The sequence below is a fragment of the Bos indicus x Bos taurus genome, chromosome 4 (genome assembly GCF_003369695.1).
Source record: "Bos indicus x Bos taurus breed Angus x Brahman F1 hybrid chromosome 4, Bos_hybrid_MaternalHap_v2.0, whole genome shotgun sequence".
Classification (NCBI taxonomy): Eukaryota; Metazoa; Chordata; class Mammalia; order Artiodactyla; family Bovidae; genus Bos; species Bos indicus x Bos taurus.
The window spans coordinates 55,556,245-55,573,436 of NC_040079.1; the positions used below are offsets into that span (position 1 = coordinate 55,556,245).

The window sequence follows — 17,192 nt, forward strand, 5'->3', positions numbered from 1 at the left end:
TGAAACTCCAAGCAACATTTCCCAAACATTTGCCCTTTGAAATCTTTTTGTTGGCAACTGTTACTCAGAGTCCACTCTGGGAATCCAATTCTAAAGGAAGTAGAGATGTGACAAATATATTGTCATCAAGGCCACATGGAGAGCTCATTGTTTTTTATGGTATATCCCTAGAAACTGACACACTTCTGTTTTTAATATTTATTTATTTACTGCCACACTGGATCTTAGTCGCAGCACACAGGATCTCTGATATTCAATCAATTGCAGCATGTGGGATCTTTATTTGCAGCATGCAAACTCTTAGTTGTGGCATGGGGGATCTAGTTCCCTGACCAGGGATCCAACCTGAGCCCCCTGCATGGGCAGCACAGTCTTAGCCACTCCACCACCAGGAAAGTCCTGCAAACTCACTGTCCCAACCCAAGTTATTTGGCTTAGCCATGACCACCACTCCCTGTCCTTGGCTGTGGGTAGCATAAACTATGTGGCAGCCACAGCCCGCATCACCCTGAAGAGAGGTCACTGCTCCACTGCCCCAAGATCCTGCCACCGCTGTCACCTGCAATGCTAACTCCCTCCACTCATGTTAGAAGGTGCTAATATCACCTTCTCGGCAAGTCAGTTCACTTCAGTCACACAGTCATGTCCAACTCTTTGCAACCCCACGGACTGCAGCATGCCAGGCTTCCCTGTCCATCACCAACTCCTGGAGCTTACTCAAACTCATGTTCGTTGAGTCAGTGATGCCATCCAACCATCTCATCCTCTGTCATCTCCTTCTCCCGCCTTCAATCTTTCCCAGCATCAGGGTCTTTTCAAATAAGTCAGTTCTTCACATCAGGTGGTCGAAGTATTGGAGTTTCCGCTTCAGCATCAGTCTTTCCAATGAATATTCAGGACCTGATTTCTTTTAGGATGGACTGGTTGGATCTCCTTGCAGTCCCAGGGACTCTCAAGAGTCTTCTCCAATACCACAGATCAAAAGCATAAATTCTTTTGTCTATGGTGTTAGAAAGTGTTCTAGTTTCATTCTTTTACAAGTGGTTGACCAGTTTTCCCAGCACCACTTGTTAAAGAGATTATCTTTTCTCCATTGTATATTCTTGCCTCCTTTGTCAAAGATAAGGTGTCCATAGGTGTATGGATTGATCTCTGGGCTTTCTATTTTGTTCCATTGATCTCTATTTCTGTCTTTGTGCCAGTACCATACTGTCTTGATGACTCTGGCTTTGTAGTAGAGCCTGAAGTCAGGCAGGTTGATTCCTGCAGTTCCATTCTTCTTTCTCAAGAATGCTTTGCCTATTTGAGTTTTTTTTTAATTTCCATATAAATTTTAAAATTATTTGTTCTAGCTCTGTGAAAAATACCATTGGTAGTTTGATAGGGATTGCACTGAATCTATAGATTGCTTTGGATAGTATACTCATTTTCATTATATTGATTCTTCCAATCCATGAACACGGTATATTTCTCCATCTATTAGTGTCCTCTTTGATTTCTTTCACCAGTGTTTTATAGTTTTCTATATATAGGTTTTTAGTTTCTTTAGGTAGATATATTCCTAAGTATTTTATTCTTTTCATTGCAATGGTGAATGGAATTGTTTCCTTAATTTCTTTTTCTATTTTCTCATTATTAGTGTATAGGAATGCAAGACACAAAAATAAACTCAAAATGGATTAAAGATCTAAATGTACGACCAGAAACTATAAAACTCCTAGAGGAGAACATAGGCAAAACACTCTCCAACATAAATCACCGCAGGATCCTCTATGACCCACCTCCCAGAATATTGGAAATAAAAGCAAAAGTAAACAAATGGGACCTATAAAATTAAAAGCTTCTGCACAACAAAGGAAACTCTAAGCAAGGTGAAAAGACAGCCTTCAGAATGGGAGAAAATAATAGCAAATGAAGCAACTGACAAATAATTAATCTCAAAAATATACAAGCAACTCCTGCAGCTCAATTCCAGAAAAATAAATGACCCAATCAAAAACTGGGCCAAACAACTAAACAGACATTTCTCCAAAGAAGACATAGAGATGGTTAACAAACACATGAAAAGATGCCCAACATCACTCATTACCAGGGAAATGCAAATCAAAACCACAATGAGGTACCATTTCACGCCAGTCAGAATGGCTGCTATCCAAAAGTCTACAAGAAATAAATCCTGGAGAGGGTGTGGAGAAAAGGAACCCTCTTACACTGTTGGTGGGAATGCAAACTAGTAAAGCCACTATGGAGAACAGTGTGGAGATTCCTTAAAAAAAAAAACTGGAAATAGAACTGCCTTATGATCCAGCAATCCCACCGCTGGGCATACACACCAAGGAAACCAGAATTGAAAGAGACACGTGTACCCCAATGTTCATCACAGCACTGTCTATAATAGCCAGGACATGGAAGCAACCTAGATGTCCATCAGCAGACGAATGGATAAGAAAGCTGTGGTGCATATACACAATGGAGTATTACTCAGCCATTGAAAAGAATACATTTGAATCAGTTCTAATGAGGTGGATGAAACTGGAGCCTATTATACAGAGTGAAGTAAGCCAGAAAGAAAAATACCAATACAGTATACTAACGCATATATATGGAATTTAGAAAGATGGTAACGATAACCCTGTATGCGAGACAGCAAAAGAGACTCAGATGTACAGAACAGTGTCTTGGACTCTGTGGGAGAGGGAGAGGGTGGGATGATTTGAGAGAATGGCATTGAAACATGTATAATATCATATATGAAACCAATCGCCAGTCCAGGTTCAATGCATGATACAGGATGCTTGGGGCTGGTGCACTGGGATGACCCAGAGGATGGTATGGGGAGAATGGTGGGAGGGGGATTCAGGATGGGGAACACATGTACACCCGTAGCAGATTCATGTTGTTGTATGGCAAAACCAATACAATAATTGTAAGGTAATTAGCCTCCAATTAAAATAAATAAATTTATATTAAAAAATAAAAAATAAAGGCTTGTTATAGAATGAACACACACAAAAACAAAACATAAATTCTTCAGTGCTCAGCTTTCTTTATAGTCTAACTCTCACATGCATACATGATTACTGGAAAAACCATAGCTTTGACTAGATGGACCTTTGTTGGCAAAGTAATGTCTCTATTTTTAATATGCTGTCTAGGTTGGTCATAACTCTTCTTCCAAGGAGCAAGCATCTTTTAATTTCATGGCTGCAATCACCATCTGCAGTGATTTTGGAACCCAAAAAAATAAAGTCTGTCACTGTTTCCATTCTCGGCAAGGCTACCCTATATAAAATTACAATCTCTCCCCACCCAAGATTCTGGGTTTTTCCTTAACCTAACTATTTTTCCCCTAACACTTATTTCCTTCTAACAAGTTATGTAATTTACTTCTTTACTGTGTAAGTTCCATGAAGCAGAGACTTTTTATCTGTCCCCAGTGTGTTCCAAGCACCTAGAGGAGTGCCTGACATATCACAGATACTCAATAACTATTTGTTGAAGGACTGAGTGAATAAATGGTTATAGCCTCTGATTCCCCCTCTGATTTTGTACCCACGATCTAGGAAATAACAAGGGAGGGGCCAGATTGTGCAATGGTAAGATTTGCTTTCACTCTGAGATGGTGAAACATTACAAGGTTTTGACTACAGGAGGGAGATAATCTGACAGCATCTTTAGCCCAAGATGCTGGGAAGTAAATCCAGTAATTCAGATAAGAGATGATGGTGGCTTAGATCAGGAAGGAGTGGAAGTGATGAGAAGTGGTGAGAGTCTATTATAACTTAAAGGAACAGGCAGCTGAATTTGTTGTCAAGGAAGATGTAGTGTAAGGCGGGGTGGGGGAAGAGTTAAGGATAACTCCAAAATTTTTGGCCTAAGCAACTGGAAAGATAGAATTGCCAAAAACAGAGATGAAAAAAAAAAACTGCAGGTGAAGTAAGTTTGGAGGAAGCAAGGGCAGGCTCCTACTGTACTCAGAATAAACCCAAATGCATAACCACAGCCTCCAGGTCCCTGCATGATCTGGCTTCTACCCGCCTGTCCAACTTCATCTCACGCCAACCACACCCCCATCTTCCATCTTTCACAGTGCTCCAGGCACACCAGCCTCCTCACCGCCTTGAAGAAGCCAAGCTGTCTGCCACTTGAGGATCTCTTTGTACGCTGTTCTCTCTGCCTAAAACACAACCCCACTCTCCATCACAACCCACCTTCCTGCTTTAACCTTTCAGGTCTCAACTCACACGTCCCCTCCTCAGGTGGGAACTCTTGCCTGACTTCCCAATCAAGAGTTTATTTCCTCTGCAGCACCTACACATCTGTCCATCTTTTTTTTTTTTTAACCTAGATGGTGATTGCAGCCATGAAATTAAAAGACGCTTACTCCTTGGAAGGAAAGTTATGACCAACCTAGACAGCATACAGTGGAGAATGAAAAAAGTTGGCTTAAAGCTCAACATTCAGAAAATGAAGATCATGGCATCTGGTCCCATCACTTCATGGGAAATAGATGGGGAAACAGTGGAAACAGTGTCAGACTTTATTTTTCTGGGCTCCAAAATCACTACAGATGGTGACTGCAGTCATGAAATTAAAAGACGCTTACTCCTTGGAAGGAAAGTTATGACCAACCTAGATAGCATATTCAAAAGCAGAGACATTACTTTGCAAACAAAGGTTCGTCTAGTCAAGGCTATGGTTTTTCCAGTGGTCATGTATGGATGTGAGAGTTGGACTGTGAAGAAGGCTGAGCGCCGAAGAATTGGTGCTTTTGAACTGTGGTGTTGGAGAAGACTCTTGAGAGTCCCTTGGACAGCAAGGAGATCCAACCAGTCCATTCTGAAGGAGATCAGCCCTGGGTGTTCTTTGGAAGGAATGATGCTGTAGCTGAAGCTCCAATACTTTGGCCACCTCATGTGAAGAGTTGACTCAGTGGAAAAGACTCTGATGCTGGGAGGGATTGGGAGCAGGAGAAGAAGGGGACGACAAAGGATGAGATGGCTGGATGTCATCACTGACTCGATGGACGTGAGTCTGAGTGAACTGAGGGAGTTGGTGATGGACAGGGAGGCCTGGCGTGCTGCGATTCATGGGGTCGCAAAGAGTCAGACACGACTGAGAGACTGATCTGATCTGATCTGAGACAGCATATTAAAAAGCAGCGACATTACTTTGCCAACAAAGGTCCGTCTAGTCAAGGCTGTGGTTTTCCCAGTGGTCATGTATGGATGTGAGAGTTGGACTATAAAGAAAGCTGAGCACCGAAGAATTGATGCTTTTGAACTGTGGTGTTGGAGAAGATTCTTGAGAGTCCCTTGGACTGCAAGGAGATCCAACCAGTCCATCCTAAAGGAGATCAGTCCTGGGGGTTCACTGGAAGGTCTGATGTTGAAGCTGAAACTCCAATACTTTGGCCACCTCATGCAAAGAGTTGACTCATTGGAAAAGACCCTGATGCTGGGAAATATGGAGGGCAGGAGAAGGGGACAACAGAGGATGAGATGGTTGGATGTCATCACCAACTCGATGGACATGGGTTTGGGTGAACTCCGGGAGTTGGTGATGAACAGGCAGGCCCAGCGTGCTGTGTTTCATGGGGTTGCAAAGAGTTGGACACAACTGAGTGACTGAACTGAACACTTTTATTTTCCTTTTTTCCTCCTCACATACAGAACTTTTCCACACACTAAATTTCTTGCAGCTATAAAGTCATTTGATATTGATCAGGTACCATTTTATCGCCTAAAACTTTGCTGACATCAAAATATGACAGTTAACCAGTGTTAAATCTATAAAATATTTACATAGCACAGCACGTTCAAGCTTTAGACACTTGGCAATTAAACCACATAAAAACTGGACAAGACCCCCAACCTACATGTTCAGAATCAGGTGTTCACAGTCCCTATCTGGTGTCTGTACATGGTTCAAAAGGCAGCAGAGGCAACAGGCAGTTACTTAGAAAGACATGGACCACTATTATCTGGAAGCACATTATGTTATCCCAGTGTCATGTACCACTCCATGTTTCTCCAAGGTGGTCTCATAATTCTGGAATGGCAGGTCCCGCTGGTACAAAATGAAGACAGACAACACAACGTTTACTCTGTGGAGATATCCTAACTCCTACTATGCATGTGTGGTGATCTTGAATGCAACTCGTCCTAAAAACTTGTCACGGTCATTCTGGGTTTTTAGGTTGGGTGATCCATCAATCTTGCACTCAACCATTACTTCTTCTACGTCACCATCACTACCAAAGCTGAGCTGGACGGCAACTAGTGGCTGCAGGTAGCTCCCGTACAGTTTTTTTTCCATAATATGGAAAATATTTTAAATCTATCATTCCTTTGGGAGAATAAGTGGATAGAACTCCAGTGCTTTCACTCTTTCCAATACAGTCTATCCTTGGTTCTCCTTGAGGCTTTAATCCAATTTTTCTGTTCGTTTTCACAAGAATACAAGGGTTTCTTGCTTGGTAGCCATACGTAGGATCATCCACACCACTGCATGCTTCAAGTAAGGCAAGAGGAAACTGACACGCAGTGTATTCTAGACCCTTCTGCTCAAAAATTTCCGCTGGTACAATCTGTGAGATTCTTCTGTTCTTCTAAGCCATATGGCTTTAGAAATTTCTTAAGGTCATCAATGTACCCTTGATAGGATTCTGAATCAGACAGGCTGAATGAAAAGTCCAACACCGACAATGGTTTTGGAAAAACCATTTCAGTCCTGGACTAGGAACCTGGTCACAATATTTTGGAACCTCATTGTTCAGAGTCTGAAGCATGGCCCACATTGTGAATGAAAAGAGTGCAGCCAGGAACCCATAAAAGACTAGGCAGAAGAGCAAGATCAAACCTCAGCTCTTGGCGGTGCACCCCAGGAACTCTCCGGTGGTCCGGTTGTAGATAAAGAGCTTCCACTCGGCCAGGCTCTGGTTGACGTCCTCATGGTGTGTGTGCCGACTGCTAGGGGAGCGGCGGCCGCGGGGTTGGAAGCGGCGAGGAGCGTGGAGGCGCGTTGCGGCTCGAGCGGCGCCGCCCGGTGACGGGAACGGAACACTCGCTGCAACGAGAGCTCAAGCTGTCGGCGCTGCGCCGCGCCGGGCCGCCGCTCCGATGGTGGGAGCCTGACGTCTCCCATCTTCTTTCTTTCTTTAATTTGACTACATCTTGTCTTCTCCACCAGCTTATGAGGTCCACGGCAGCAAGGACATGACTGTCTTTGGTCACAACTGCATACCAAGTGCCTGGCATATAATAAGAACTCAGTAAATGTTTATCAACTGGTTGGTTTGAAAAATAGTGTCCCTGTCTGGAGGGATCTAAGCTAAGCAGGCATTTGTCACTGAGGAAAATATAAAAAGCAAATGTTGCCAGGTGATTGAAAGAGAAGAATCATTCATTCATCACCTTCATTTCAGTTCAGTTCAGTTCAGTCGATCAGTCGTGTCCGACTCTTTGCAACCCCATGAACCGCAGCACGCCAGGCCTCCCTGTCCATCACCAACTCCCGGAATTCACCCAAACCCATGTCCATCGAGTCGGTGATGCCATCCAACCATCTCATCCTCTGTCGTCCCCTTCTCCTTCTGCCCTCCATATTTCCCAGCATCAGGGTCTTTTCCAATGAGTCAACTCTTCTCATGAGGTGGCCAAAGTATTGGAGTTTCAGTTTCAACATCAGACCTTCCAATGAACACCCAGGACTGATCTCCTTTAGGATGGACTGGTTGGATCTCCTCGCAGTCCAAGGGACTCTCAAGAGTCTTCTCCAATACCACAGTTCAAAAGCATCAATTCTTTGGTGCTCAGCTTTCTTTATAGTGCAACTCTAGCATCCATACATGACCACTGGAAAAACCATAGCCTTGACTAGATGGACCTTTATTGGCAAAGTAATGTCTCTGCTTTTGAATATGCTGTCTAGGTTGGTCATAACTTTCCTTCCAAGGAGTAAGCGTCTTTTAATTTCATGGCTGCAGTCACCATCTGCAGTGATTTTGGAACCCAGAAAAATAAAGTCGGCCACTGTTCCCACTGTTTCCCCATCTATTTGCCATGAAGTGATGGGACCAGATGCCATGATCTTCGTTTTCTGAATGTTGAGCTTTAAGCCAACTTTTTCACTCTCCTCTTTCACTTTCATCAAGAGGCTTTTTAGTTCCTCTTCACTTTCTGCCATAAGGGTGGTGACATCTGCATATCTGAGGTTATTGATATTTCTCCCGGCAATCTTGATTCCAGCTTCCTTCATCACCTTAGCCACTATTTACTGAGCATCTACCATTGATGGAATAAGCCCTTTGTACTCTTCAAGAGAAACCACATTCGTGTTCCCTCTCAGTGCTGATGAGCTTTTAATCCAGTATGGCTGACCCCAAGGTGCCCTGAGCCTCCTGCTCTCTGCTTTGACCACTTTATATAGGGTAACTGGTACTTCACAGGTACAGCAGCATTTAAATTAACTTGCCTGGTGTTTTAATTTAGAAAGTTTGGTGGGGAGCATATTCTGATAATAATGCTAATACATTATGGCTTACTAAATGTGGGACACTGGTGAGAAAAATAATTACCATCCACACTTCTATTACCCAGGGAAAATTAGCGGGCCCTCCCTCCCCCTCAAGTCTTCACTGTTTCTTTTTTTCCTTTATTGTCAGTATTACTCAAAAGGCTCACAAGAGCACATGTCCAGAATTACTGGATAAAGTAGGATATTTGGGTGGGAAATTTTTGGATTGGTGAGAAAAATGATATTAGAGAAAGAATAATGAAAAAGCTGTGGGGGACACAAATTGCTTATTTATTAGAGATACACACGGACATTCTATGAGTCCAGAAAAAAATGAAGGAGAAGAATGGCAAAAAGTTGACAATTGGTGCAGTTTTATGTCAGGTACATGAGCGTTCAATATAATATTCTCTTTATTTTTTAGTATGTTTGAAGTTTGAATTTTTCCATAATAAACATTTTTTTTCAAGTCTATTGTAGTAATCTGGGAAAACCTAGACATGGGTGGTAGCAGAGAAAATAGAAAAGAAAAGAAAAGATTGATTAATTCAATACATTTGACTTTGATAACAGATTTGATGCAACAATTTCAGCTGAGGGAAGAAGCATAACTGACTCATTTCTATAGCCTTGGAAATAGAACAATGTCATTAAAGAGAATCTGTCTATAGATTCCTGAACTTTAAACAATGTACCTCATTGGCCTGTATGTATGGAAATTAATAAACTATGTAAGTTAAAAAAAAAGAAGGGTATTTGGGGGATTCTAATTATTCAGATATGTGCTAGGAAAAGAGGGAACTAAAGTCCTCCTTACTCGTAACTGATGGGAATTAATTGGGAATGAATTGAAGATAGAGTATTAAAAGCTTCAGAGTTTGGACTTGCTTCCAGTTCACTTGCTCAAATCAGTTTCTACGCCTTACCTCTGTCTCCCCATCAGAAATGCCAATGAGCCTGGCAGTACCTCACACTATAGCAATTCAGCAAATACTGCCCTGAAATCAAGAGTAAATGTAATACCTCCCAGAACAATGAAACAGATTCACAAGCCATATTTGGTCATCTTTCCCATAAGATGGGAAACTGTTTGAAATACGAATCATCACATACAGGACACCTACTCTGAACTAGCTACAGTGCTGGACACTTTCCATAACTTACTGAATCTTCACAATGGCCCTAGAGGCAAGAAGCAGCTTCACATGGCAGAGGAAGACTATGAAGCTCAGCCAGGTAAGTGAATGTCCAGGGTCCCACTTGACAAGTGCCTGGATCAAGCTAGAATTCATCTCTCTCTGGCTCCAAGGCCTTGTTGAGCTATACTGATAGACTTTGCCTTGACTGTGAACCGTGGGGATACAAGGAGGACTTTCCCTGTGTTGGATTTAAAACTGCTCATGAGCCCACAGTGCTGAGTACAGACTATCTAAAGGGAACTAGGGAAAACATCGAATTAATTGAGATCATCACGGGGTGAGATTCCTACTTAATAGACTAACCACACTGGGGACCCGGCCTCAATACAGCCAGAATTGCAAACCACTGTCTTGTCTCATTCAGGGAATGCATTTGGACGTCTAGCTCCCTGCTACCACCTTTGATGACAGTGTGTTCAATAATCCACACTTGGGTAAGGGACTGGGCCACTGAGAGATGGGTGAGGCCCTTTTGGGAGCCCCAGGTCATGTCATGTTCCACTCTGACCTCAGTTCCAGAGGGAGAGGTCAGAGGCTGGATATGGGAACAGGATAGACCCCACAAACACACAAGCTTGTTTTGCCCCCAGAAGTGCACTGTGTTCCCTAGAAATGCTATGGGTGGGAGGGAAGTGAGGGCCAAAGAGTCAGGAGCTGCATCTGCTGACTAAGGGGAGTTTTCCAACTAAAACAATTAAGCAAGGACACGGGTGCCCTGAGAAGATTTTCCTATTTCCCGTCTTGCTGGGACCTCAGCCTTCCTTCGGCTTACACACTTTGCCTCCTCTTTGAACACTGAGTGAGGTATGTTGCTTTCCTTTCCAATGCAGGACAGGTTACCTCAGGTTTAGTGAGAGCCTCATCATGTGAAATACTCAGAAGAGGCTGGATGAACACCTGACGGGGACAGCAGGGACTTGGTTCAGATCTGACACGGGGTATTCATTCAACCTCTCGTGTTCAAATGCACCAACTGTTGAGCTGAACTAGTGCACAAAGCAGGCCTGATCCCTTCGTGGAATTGACAGGTCAGGGGAGAAGACAGGCGTGAGAACAAAGGCAGAAAGAAACATGTAATTACCAACTGTGGTGGTGCCATGAGTCCAAGAAGAGGGGGTATGAAGAATAACAACATGAGAATAAAGAACTTCAAGGAGGGTTCAACTTGTGTTTTAAACAGTTCATTGAGCCAGTTGGAGGCCATTTGGAAGCCATCTCATGGACCTTGGGGAAGGGTGCTATGCCTTGAACCAGGTGCTGGTGGTAGAAGTAGGGTAAAGCGATCCTATTGGATGTTTTTTTTTTTTTTTTTTTTGCCACATATTCAGATAAAAGAATGCTGTGTAGAAATGAAAGTGGATAAACATGAGATTCACATGGATGAATCTCACAAAATAACAATGAAAAGTGAAACAAAATGCAACTTGCAGTGGGATCTTAGTTCCCAGACCAGGGATTAAGCCGGTGGCCCCTGCAGCGGCAGTGTAGAGTCCTAATCACTGACCACCACGGAAGTCCCTGGATGCATATTTTGGACACAGAATTGCCAGGACTTGGTGGGACTGGAGAGGTGAGGGCTGGGAGGAAAGGTGAGGAAATGGAGATGACACCCAAGTTTGGGACTGGCTAAGAGCATCTGAAACTGTATGTTTAGAATACTGTAAGATTTCCAGGTGATGGGGCTTCAAAATGCACACTAATAGGCAAGAAGTGGGGCCAGCTATCTCTTGGAGAAACACAGAGCCACCAGGGACTAGAGGCCTTGCTACCTAAAATACCTTTCTGCTGTTGGGGCTGAAAGGAGAAGCGAGTGAGGTTTTACCCAGGTGACCCAACCTCCTTTCTGTTCTCCCTCTTCCAGGATCCCAGGATTCCTACACTACCTCCAGCCAGTACGTCATTTGGGAGAGAAACATAAAACAGTTCTACAATCAGTAAGAAAAACATAGACGACCCAATAGAAAATGGGCAAGAGATGTGAACAGGCCTTTCACAATAAAAGGATATCCAAGTTGCCAATAAACATGTGAAAAGGTGCTCAACTGCATTAGTTATTAGAGAAACACAGAATAAAACTATGATGAACCTACCCACCAAACAGCTAAGATGAAAAAAGCTAATGATACCAGTTGCTGGCAAAGATCCAGAGCAGCAAACTCTCTTCTATATTATGAATGGGAATTTAAATTGACACAACTACTTTGGAAAAAGTGTTTGACAGCATCTACTAAAGCTGAATATATATATACCTCACAACCCAGCAATCCACTCCTGTGCATTCATCCAATGATATATATATGTATTTGTGTCAGAAGATACATATGAGGATGTTTTGAGGGGCACTATTCATAACAAAAACTGGGGGAAATTCAAGTGTACATCCACAAGAGAATGGACTAGTTGTAACATATTCAGATAAAAGAATGCTGTGTAGAAATCAAAGTGGCTAACCAACACTGCATGTAAGAGCATGGATGAATCTCACAAAATAAACGTTGAAAAGTGAAAAAAAATGCAAAATTTTCTATGGTTCAACTTACATGAAGTTCAAAAACTGGCAAAACTGGTGATAAAAGCCAGGAGAGTAGAAGCCTTTGGAGAGGGGGTGATGTGGTTAAGACCAGATATGAGGATGTTTCTCTGATGCTGGTAATGTTCTTTTTCTTAATCTGGGTGTCTGCTACATGGGCGAGTCCATTTCATTAAAACCATTAACCTGTGCCTTGTGGTTTGTCTACATTGAAACTTATTTATGCTATACATCAATAACATATACTCTAAAAACATCTTTTGGGAGAGTGTTTGCCTATGGCAGGCCGGGGCAATACAGCTACAATAAATAACCAAAAGCATAGTCGAGGATAACCAAGGTCATAGCCGATCAGTGCCAAGCACCAACTTAAAAGAATGAGCGTGAAAAATAATATTAATAGATTGTAAAACCCCTTTAAAATGTTTATTTTCTGAGCCTTGAGGTACTGTTATCACAGCATTTGGCTGCCAACTTAGTTTTTGTCTATATGATTTGGTTGTATTTTGGAAGTTTACAAAGGCACTGTTGCATCCTTTCCAAGGCAGGCTTTTGTACACGTATACATGTACACACCCATCTACCCACAAGGATATATACTGTGCACAATGCAGCTTGTGACTATAAAACAATGAGAATGATTCCCATAACCACCCACAAAATGAGTCTGATTATTTTATCATCACACCTGCTCTATGTGTGCATGCTCCCTGCCACTGACTGCTCATTAAAGAAATCCAAAAATGATTTGAGAAGCTGGCCTGGTCATCAAAAAACTGTGCTATGAAATGAAAAAAAAACACATTCTCTGGGGCCCACAATTTATCTATGTGCCCCTGGCCAAGTGATTCAACCTCTTAGACTCTGTTTTGGCTCATATAAAATGGAGGAAATTCTACATAAATTGTGAGACTGGAGCAAGAATTAAAGAAAATAATTTACAGGAAAGTGCCTGCTATGTATTAAGCCCTTAACAAATGTTAGACAGCTGCAGTAACCTCGCAGATAGTTTATCTTGCAATTCTACTCATTTAAAAGTAAATACATTAATAGTCTCTATTTTTTTCCACAGTTGAGTGAGAACAAAAGTTCAGGTCTTTTGAACTTGCTTTATAGACATTTTCAGAAAATGTTTAAAAATATGCCAACCCTGTCATTTCAGAAAGAAAAGCAGACACATACAGAGAAGAAGAGCATTGGAACCTTAAATTTGAAGTCATAGAACCGACACCATTTCAGGTACACACACTAACACTAAAAATAAACTGAACCACCAGTTAATGATCCAATGAAAAGAAGGCCCAGAATAAAAACCATAAAAGTAAATTTATTCTAATTTCGTAATTTAATCAGATTTATTTCAGTAAAACTAAACTACCTCCAGTGACAATAAATAATTACTAAGAGAAAAATAACTTCAACTGCAACCGTCTAAATACAAATCCTTCATTTGGGGCTAACTAAATATATATTATGTATTTAATTGTTTTTTCCTGACCTATATTTTTTTAACACAATTCCACTAACATTTTGACCACATTTGTGATTAGAAAATGAACTTACTTTACCTGAATACCAGGATATTAACGAAAGTGTGGGACATTTGTATAAAGGACATTAAAAATATAACCATAAAAGTTCCATTTCTAAATATTGAATGGACTACCTACAAGGATGCTGAAGTCACCCTGAACAACCAAACAGGAAGACAACAGTGAGCTAGAGTAGGGGGATGTGAAGCAAGTGCAAGAGCCCTGGGGTAAGTGAGAATATGTCACTTTGAGGAACAGAAAAAAGTTCATTAAGAATGGAGAGCCAAGTACCATGGGGAAGGTAATGGAGAAGAATGCAAGGCTATTTTTATGAAGACTTTGGATCACATGCTAATGAGTTTATTTTTTATCCACGGGGAAGCTACTAGAGGATTTTAAGTAGAGAGAACTGCAATCAGATTTGTGTTTTTGAAAGATCACTCTGATAAATAAACTATGACACATCAGATAATGAAGTATTGGTGGTGGTGGTTTAATTGCTAAGTTGTGTCCGACTCTTGGCAACCCCATGGACTGTAGCCCGCCAGGCTCCTCTGTCCATAGAATTCTCCAGGCAAGAATACTGGACTGGGCTACTATTCCCATCTCCAGGAGATCTTCCCAACCCTGGGACTGGACTTGGGTCTCCTGCATTGAAGGTGGATTCTTTATGAACTGAGCCACCAGGGAAGTCCAATGAAGTATTATTCCGTGCTAAAAAGAAATGAGCAGTCAAGCCATGAAAAGATATGGAGGAAAATTAAAGGCATATTTCTAAGGAAAAGAAACCAATTTGAAAAAGCTACATACCGTATGATTCCAACTATACTGACATTCTGGAAAAGGCAAAACTATGGAGACAGTAAAAAGGAAAGATCAGTAGTTACCATGGATTAGAGGAGAAAAAGGAACGAACAGGCAGAGCACAGGGGCTATTTCAGGCAGTGAAACTACTTTGTGTGCTGCTGTGACGGTGAACACATGTCATTATAGATTTGTCCAAACCCACAGAATATACAACAAGAGTGAAGCCTAGGGGTAAACTGTGGACTTTGGCAAGAATGTGTCAACATAGGTTCATCAGTTGTAACAAATGCACTCCTATGGGGCTGAACGTTGAGAGTGTAGGAGGCTGGCTGTGTGGGAGAGCAAGGGGAACTCTCTGTACTTTAGGTTCTATTTTGCTGTGAACCGAAGACTACTAAAAAGAAAATTAAGTCTATTTTTTTAAATCACTCTAGAGTACTATGTGGAGGATGGATGGGACAGGGACAACCCTGGAGAAAGGCAGCCCAGACAAGAGACTGCTGTTGCCCCTCACTAAGACAGGGAGCAGAAAACAGGAGTGAGTTTAGGGATTGGGGGACGGGCACAGTGAGTTTAGTTGTAGAGTCAGGGGAAGCGTGTAAAGTCTCAGTTTCCCAGAGCTGAAAGGCATCCATGCCTAATACTTTTTCCATTATAAGAATTAAGCCCCAAATAAAGGCCCCCAGTGTGCACCCCTGCAGCTCTGTAAACACACACATCGCAGCCAAGGCCAGCTCAAGCCATGCAGATGGTGGCTGGGCTCATGGACTCCAGAGCCAAACTCCCTGGTTTGAATCTCAGCTCTGCTACTTAGCAGCTTGGACAGTTTATTTAACCTTTGTACTTCAGTTTCCTTACCTATGGGATAGTAGTACCTACCTCCTACGGTTGCTGTAGATTGAGATAGTACAAAATAGCAAGGAAAGTGATGAATTCATTAACGGCCTATGAGCCCTTGCTATCAATACAATGCCTATGCCATACTTTGAATAAAGTTTAGCTCATGTACCCACTCATCCATTCCATTGCTCATCATAACAGTAAGTATTGATGGAGTCCCCACTACTGGTACTCAAAGAGAAATCATATCCTAATTCTACTCCCAAAAAGATTAGACTAACAGAGATTAAGACTTGCAAACTATATTTCAATCCCAATTTGAAGAATGACTTGAATTCATAAATGACAGCAAATGTTATAAGAATGTATACATCACCACAAAAAAAAATTTTCAAATACTTTTAAAGTTCAAAGCCATGTATTTATCTTCCTTCATATTTATAGTTCTTCCTTTTTATATGGCTGTCTTTAAATGATATCTGTACTTAATGTATATGTATTGGGCTTGTGACTCAGTAAAGAATCCACCTGCAATGCGGGAGACCTGGGTTCTGTCCTGGGTTGGGAAGATCCCTTGGAGAAGGGAAAGGCTACCCACTCCAGTATTCTGGCCTGGAGAGTTCCATGGACTGCATAGTCCATGGGGTCACAGAGTCAAACGTGACTGCACAACTTTCAGTTCACTTCACTTCAATATATATATTATGTGTGTGCACATACAAATATATCTAAGTACTTCCCCTTGATTTGCTTTTAAAAAGCAAAGTATTTGAAGAATAAAAGACAGTGCTAGAGAACCAGGCATTATACAAAACCAACTGTATACCCTGCCACATGAGCCATGGTAGGGTGCAAAGGTTAAGAGCACAGAATCTGTAACAAGACTTTCCGAGTTTAAATCCCAGCTCTCCCACTTGCTAGTTATGTCACCCTCTATGGATGAGACCTCTTTATGCCTCAGTTTCCCCTTCTGTAAAATGGGAATATAATAGTACCTCATACAATTGTTATGTGGCTGAAATGAATTAATAAACATGAAGCACTTAACAGTAAGAACTCTGAAAGTATGTTATTATCATGCAGAAATGTTACAAGTGCTTATTTATTTGTAAGCCCAACTTAGCGTTCAAGTAACTCTGGAATATGCATCACTAACAAAGGGAAACACTAGATTTTACAAGCAATGAGTTGGTACAGGCACTTCTCATCAAGTAAGCACTGTTCAGTTCAGTTCAGTTGCTCAGTCATGTCCAACTCTTTGCGACTCCATGAATTGCAGCACACCAGGCCTCCCTGTGCCTCACCAACTCCTGGAGTTCACTCAAACTCACGTCCATCGAGAAGGCGTTAAGCCACCTTAACTGCAAGGTGTTGCCAGTCTCTAGTTCACAGCTTGAACCTGCCACCAGAGGGCGCCAACAATGGGTTTCTGACAAAGCTGTGCAAAAATGAAGGCAAGGAAAGGCAGAAACAGGTAGATTAACATTAAACTGACTTCCGGGCCTACTCCAGTCCCTCTGAGGCAGGATACTTTGTTTATATTTAAAAGTCCAGTTTCAGCCTCAAGAACCTTCTGGTTTAAATGACTGATGTTGGTTTGAGTTTTAAGCTACATAGCCCACACCTTTTTCTGAGTCACATTGCCATTCGACTTTCAAGACTTACTTCCTCTTAGATGGTGAGCTGGGCTCACAAACCTCCAGCGATGGCCCAGCCCATTCCCGACGGAGTTAGTGTGTTCCTGTTGTGCCTCCAGTGCACACGAAG

The 17,192-nt window shown here is 42.0% G+C and overlaps 1 pseudogene; it reads right to left on the minus strand.

Annotated features, from left to right (window-relative positions):
- Positions 1 to 6,043: 6,043 nt before the first annotated feature.
- LOC113890907 overlaps positions 6,044 to 17,192 on the minus strand; it is a 57,923-nt pseudogene continuing 46,774 nt past the window's right edge.